At 48.0% G+C, this 6,000-nt stretch overlaps 1 long non-coding RNA gene across 1 annotated transcript in view; it reads right to left on the bottom strand.

Annotated features, from left to right (window-relative positions):
• Nucleotides 1–1,815: 1,815 nt before the first annotated feature.
• Nucleotides 1,816–6,000, bottom strand: part of LOC139317500 (uncharacterized) — a 284,565-nt gene continuing 280,380 nt past the window's right edge. Inside the window, exon 3 of the long non-coding RNA XR_011600459.1 lies at nucleotides 1,816–1,876. This is a non-coding gene — a long non-coding RNA (uncharacterized lncRNA). The remainder of the gene's footprint in view (nucleotides 1,877–6,000) is intronic.

Here is a 6,000-nt window from a genome sequence, read left to right as displayed (position 1 = left end):
ATCCTTAAGCATTGCCCATTTATTACACAGTTTCCTGGCTTTTCTTTTACTCATGCCAGGTAACACTGGTATCTGCCTGGCGTCCCAGGCCCCAACCAATTCTCTCAGGGGATTTCCATCTACCCTCGAGCTACTGCTTCCCATGTTCCTTGAAATGTAAGGATCACTTTGTCAATAGCCGGATACCACTCCTACGGTTTTCAGAAAAAAAAAAAAGGTTCTGGGAAGGACTTCGATTCCCTGACGAAGTACGGGCCCCTTCCTTTAGGGAATTCGTCTAGGTTTTCGGATCAAAAAGGGATCCGGGAGGACCTCACTGCCCCTACAGTAGTACTAGCACCTCCCCACTCCAATACTCAATATTCACATATATACTGGGCTGCTTTCCTTGGAACACCGGGGACTCCCTTTACTTTCTTCTTTTACCCCCCCTTTTCACTTTCTCCTTACGTTCGCTCAGCTTTCGTTCCTTTTCAACAGAAAGTCCTACTTTTGGCGATCCCCCCTTGCTTTCTCTATCTTACCGGTCACGGCTCGGTGGAGCTAGCAGTAAGTAGAGGTGCGGCTAGGGATCGTTCAAAGGGGTAGGATCAGGCTGCTGTCCAGGTGAAATCCCTCATTCATGCACTCATCCACGCACTCTCATACACCCCGTATTCTAGGGATCTCTTTTTTTAAAAAAAAAAAAATTTTTTTTAAAGCGGTACTTACCTGCTTTCAAGCAGCTAGTTGAGGCAATGGCTCAAAACTCCCTTTACTACCCGACGCCTCCCGGGCAGGGTCCGTGGATTGTTCCCCGGACAAAAGTGGTCCGTGCCGGCTGGGATGAATCTTCGGGCCCCGTCCGGTGGCTGGGTTGGCCGGGAATCCTTCGTTGGTCGCCAATTGTTGGATTGGGGGAAAGGCTTGTCTTCCCCTACCCCGAGGATTCGAATTTCCCGGCTGGGAGAGCGTTCTGGCGCCGCGCAAAACCGCGAGAGAAGCAAGCTGCGTGAAAGCAAGTTTTCTTTATTTTTCAGGAAGTCAGATCGAGCGACTGCACAGACCAGCGTTCCTGGGTGAGCTGACATCTTTACCAGGTAAGCATGCATTCTTATACCCTTTTGATCAAAGGGAATCCTTTGTTTTCTATTGTTACTTTTGTCTATGTTTCCTTTGTGTGTGTGCTCTGTTTTTCTTATTCTGATCGTTTCCTACTTCAGACTAGGTGGTATTTGTGTTATCTGATTTGGTATTCTTTTGTTTTCTCCTGATTCATTATTTGCTTCCTCCTGTAGGAAGGGAACACCACCAAGACAGTGCCAGGATCAGAAAGGTACAAACAAACTTAGAAAGGCAAAAGGCCACAGGCATAGGGAAATGACCTTCCCAAAATAGAACACATGAACATCAGGACCATTTAGAAACAAAAGAGGACATAGGGAAATGACACACACAAAAGACTCAGGACATGCCAGAAAAGGAACTATCAAGACAGCAGAAACTAGGAGAGCAAAACAAAAGGAATGGCAGAGGATTAGCAAAAGGAAAAGATTTAATCAATAGCCCAAGCAATCTGATAAGAGTCAAGCCGGGGGTAAGGGCTTACTTGATAACAACGTGATCAGCTTAAGGCAAGGAGCAAATAATAAGAACAGAAGGAAACAAAAGAACATGAGACCAGATAGCCCAGACACCACCCAGTTTCAAGTAGGGAAAAACTAGAATAAGAAAACAGGGCAATCCAAGAACACACACACAAAGGGAAGACCCACAAAAGTAACAAAAGAAACAAAGAATTTCCTTTGTATCAAAAAGTATAAGAATGCATGCTTACCTTGTAACGATGTCAGCTCACCCAGGAACGCTGGTCTGCGACATCGCTCGATCTGACTTCCTGAAAAATAAAGAAAACTTGCTTTCACGCAGCTTGCTTCTCTCGCGATTTTGCGCAGCGCCGGAACGCTCTCCCAGCCGGGAAATTCGAATCCTCGGGGGGGAAACCTCTCCTCCCTTCTAACAATTGGCGACCACGAAGAATTCCCAGCCAACCCAGCCACCGGACGGGGCCTGGAGATTCATCCCAGCCGGCACGGACCACTTTGTCCGGGGAAAAATCCACGGACCCTGCCCGGAGGTGTCGGGTAGTAAAGGGAGTTTTGAGCCTTTGCCTCAACAGCTGCTTGAAAGCAGGTAAGTACCGCTTTAAATTACAATAAAATCCCTAGAATACGGGGCGTATGAGAGTGTGTGAGTGAGTGTGTGCATGTGGGATTTCACCTGGACAGCAGCCTGATCCTACCCCTTTGAACGATCCCTAGCCGCACCTCTGCCTACTGCTAGCTCCACCGAGCCGTGACCGGTAGAACAGAGAAAGCAAGGGGGGATCGCCAAACGTAGGACTTTCTGCCTAACAGGGAACGAAAGCCAAGCGAATAGAAGCGCGTGGAAGGGGGAAATAAATTGCGAGAGGGAATCCCAGTGTACATCTCAGAAGGTGCAAAGCCCAGACACGGAGATAGTGTGAGGAGGGGCCAGTACTCACTGCTGGGGTCAGCAGGTCCTCCCAGATCCCCTTTTTGGATCTGAAAACTGTGGCGAGTTCCCTACGGAAGGGGCCCGTACTTCGTAAGGGAATCGAAGTCCTTCCCAGAGCTTTTTCTCTGCAAACTTGAGGCGGGCCACCCGGCTAAGCTGAAGTGATCCTTCAGGCAAAAAGACAGGGTCATGGGTAGCGGTAGTTCACGGGTGGCAGGAACCCCGATTGGAGAGTTGCTCGAGGCCTGGGACGCCAGGCGGATGCCCATTTTAAATGGCATGGATCGAAAACGAGCGGAAAAATTGTGTCAAAAGTGGGCTTTGCTTAGAGATGAAAACGGGAAACAAATTTGGCCTGATAGCGGTACCTTCGATATAAAAATCCTAAAAGCACTTAGACCCAGACTAAAGCCCAGCCACATACCCTATTGGTATTGCTGGGCCGAACTAGCTAGGAATAAGGAATCCTTCATAGAAAATAACACACCTAAGATAGAAACAGATAGAGAAGCGAAGATAATGGCCCCCTTAATAAGCAGACCCGTACCAGGGAGACAGAGGGGCGAAACTGACTACATTCTAACACACACACCCTTTTCGGCCTCAGATTTAGTAATCTGGAAGAAAGATGCCCCAACCTTCAGAGCAGACCCCCAAACAGTGATCAGGACCCTAAAAACCATTATAGATAGCCACAATCCATCATGGGGGGACATGAACCAACTACTGCATGTTTTTTTGACAAAAGATGAGTTGTTAAAACTTTTTGAAAAAACGGATCAGATTGCTAAACAACCGGTCATAAGGGTCCCGGGTCAGGCTACCCGCCCCAGGGTCGCCTGGCCCCTTGAGAACCCAGAATGGGACTATAACGATGACACCCACTGGGGCACTTATACCAGGGCAAAACAAAACCTACTGGAAGCCCTGGAACAGATCGGGAAAAAACCCCTGAATTGGTCAGAATTCCAGCGAGTTACCCAGAGGGACCAAGAGAACCCCGATGCCTTCTGGGTCAGGCTTATAGAGGCAGCCACAACTTATGCCCACCTGGATGTGAACTGCCAGAAGGACCAGAGGATTTTAGCCTCGGCCTTCGTTGACCAATCTGCCCGAGATATTAAAGAACACTTTCACAGAATAGTCTCTAACTGGTCCACCTTAGATATCTCGGAATTGCGCAGAATTGCGAATTTCGTTTATGACCAGAGAGACAGACTCAAGGAGGAAGAAAGGGAAAGGAAAGAATTAGAGAAAGAAAGAAGGAAAAGGACAGAAAGACAGGAAGAAATGCAGATATTCGCTGCCATACACAGTAACAACAGGCAAACACAAGGGCGGTTTCCCAGTAATTGGCAACGATGTATTAGGTGCGAGAAGACAGGATGCCCAGCGTATAAATGCCGCCACTGTTTCCGATGCGGGGAATTAGGACATTCAAGCAGGGACTGTAACCAGCCCCCTCCCCGCCGACAAACAGGACCCCTCCGAGACTTTAGACATAGGGACAACCCATTTAATCAAGACAGCCAGAGAAACCATTACCGCAGGGAACCACCAACGGCACCCCTACCTCCAAACACCTCATTTTATCACAAAGAACGAACTAATCCGAACAATAATCATTGGGAGATAGAAAGGGAAAACAACCCTCAAGCTTCATGACTAGGAACAAACGAGGGTGAATTCTCAGCTACCCTCCAAGGGCTTGCAATTCCCCTAAGGAATGGTCCGGAGGGAGAGCCCATGATTTCCCTCCTCATAGGGGGAAAAGAATATGACTGTTTGGTAGACACCGGGGCCACTGCCTCTTTAATTGTCAAACCACCACACAGAAACTCAGTAAAACCTGGAGCTCATGATAAAATAATGGGAGTGGGAGGAACAGCTATCCCGGTAGAATACACAAACGATGTAACAGTTGAAGTAGGTCCCTTTTCATTGAAACATTCTTTCACCATATGCCCCCAATCTCCAGTCTCTCTTCTTGGAAGGGACCTCCTATGTAAATTAGGAGCAACCATCAGGTGTGGGAAAGGGGGCCTTGCCTTAGACATACCAGGAAGGAAAACCTTTCTACTAGCCACTCAAAGCACACTATTACATGCAGATTTGGCAACCCTACCTTCCTCTTTATGGGGATGGGATGCGACAGAGGTAGGACTCCTTAAAGGAGCCACACCAGTTACGATCAGAGTAAAACCAGGACCACCCCCCTGTATGCCACAGTATAAAATCCCCACTGAAGCCATTGAACCCATACGCAAATTAATAAAAGCCTACTTGGAACAAGGAGTTCTGCGCAAGTGCACTTCTCCGTGTAATACCCCGATATTCCCGGTAAAGAAACCCAAGGTAGACAAGGACGGCAACCCAGTTTACCGTTTTGTTCACGATCTTCGCCTCATTAACAATCACGTGATACCCCGAGCGCCAATCGTACCGAATCCCGCCACAATAATTACGGAAGTGCCGGCTTCGGCTACACATTTTACTGTCATAGACTTGTGTTCCGCTTTTTTTAGTATTCCCGTGGATCACGCTTCCCAATACCTTTTTGCCTTCACTTGGGAAGACCAGCAGTATACCTGGACCCGCCTGCCTCAGGGCTACACGGAATCTCCCACTCTATTTTCCCAGATCCTAAAGGGAGACTTATCCTCCGTCACTCTGCCAGAAGGATCCACTTTAATCCAATACGTGGACGATCTCTTACTGGCCTCAAAGAGCGAACAGTCATGCAGGACTGACACTTTTCATCTCTTAAAATCACTAGCAGAGAAGGGACACAAAGCCTCCCCCTCAAAACTACAATATCTGAAACAGGAGGTAACATACTTAGGATACATTATTGGTCCCGGAGTAAGGAAATTGGCTCCAAGCCGGGTAGAAACCATCCTGTCAATGAAGAGTCCTCGAACTAAAAGGCAGGTCAGGGCGCTTTTGGGAGTCCTGGGATTCTGCCGCCCCTGGATCCCATCTTTTGGGGAACTGGCGAACCCCTTAATACAACTAACAAGACAGGACATGCCAGACCCCGTAACATGGACAAAATCCCTAGAACAGAACTTCTTAACAATTAAAAAGACACTGGCTTCAGCTCCCACGCTAGGTCTTCCTGATTACACTAAGCCTTTCACCTTATTCATCCACGAAAAATTAGGCACCGCGTCTGGGGTCCTGACCCAGCGTTTCGGTCCAGGACATAGACCAATAGCATATTATTCTGTTAAACTAGATCCAGTGGCCCAAGGGACACTGCCATGCTTACGAGCAGTAGCAGCAACTGTTGAAATAGTAAAGAGAACTAGGGACCTAGTTCTGGGGCGACCTCTAACGTTAAAGGTACCTCATGAGGTTTTCGCCATTCTCCTCAAATCCCAGACCCAAGCCTTCACGCAACAACGCTTAGCGCAATACGAGGCTGAATTGTTTACTTCCGACCACATAACATTTGAGAGATGTAGCACCTTAAATCCCGCT

This window comes from Pituophis catenifer, unplaced genomic scaffold, assembly GCF_029215685.1.
Source record: "Pituophis catenifer annectens isolate HBS135680 unplaced genomic scaffold, rPitCat1.0.hap2 SCAF_5, whole genome shotgun sequence".
NCBI lineage: Eukaryota > Metazoa > Chordata > Lepidosauria > Squamata > Colubridae > Pituophis > Pituophis catenifer.
The sequence above is the reverse complement of the archived record's forward strand: the minus strand, read 5'-3'. Positions and strand labels throughout refer to the sequence as shown.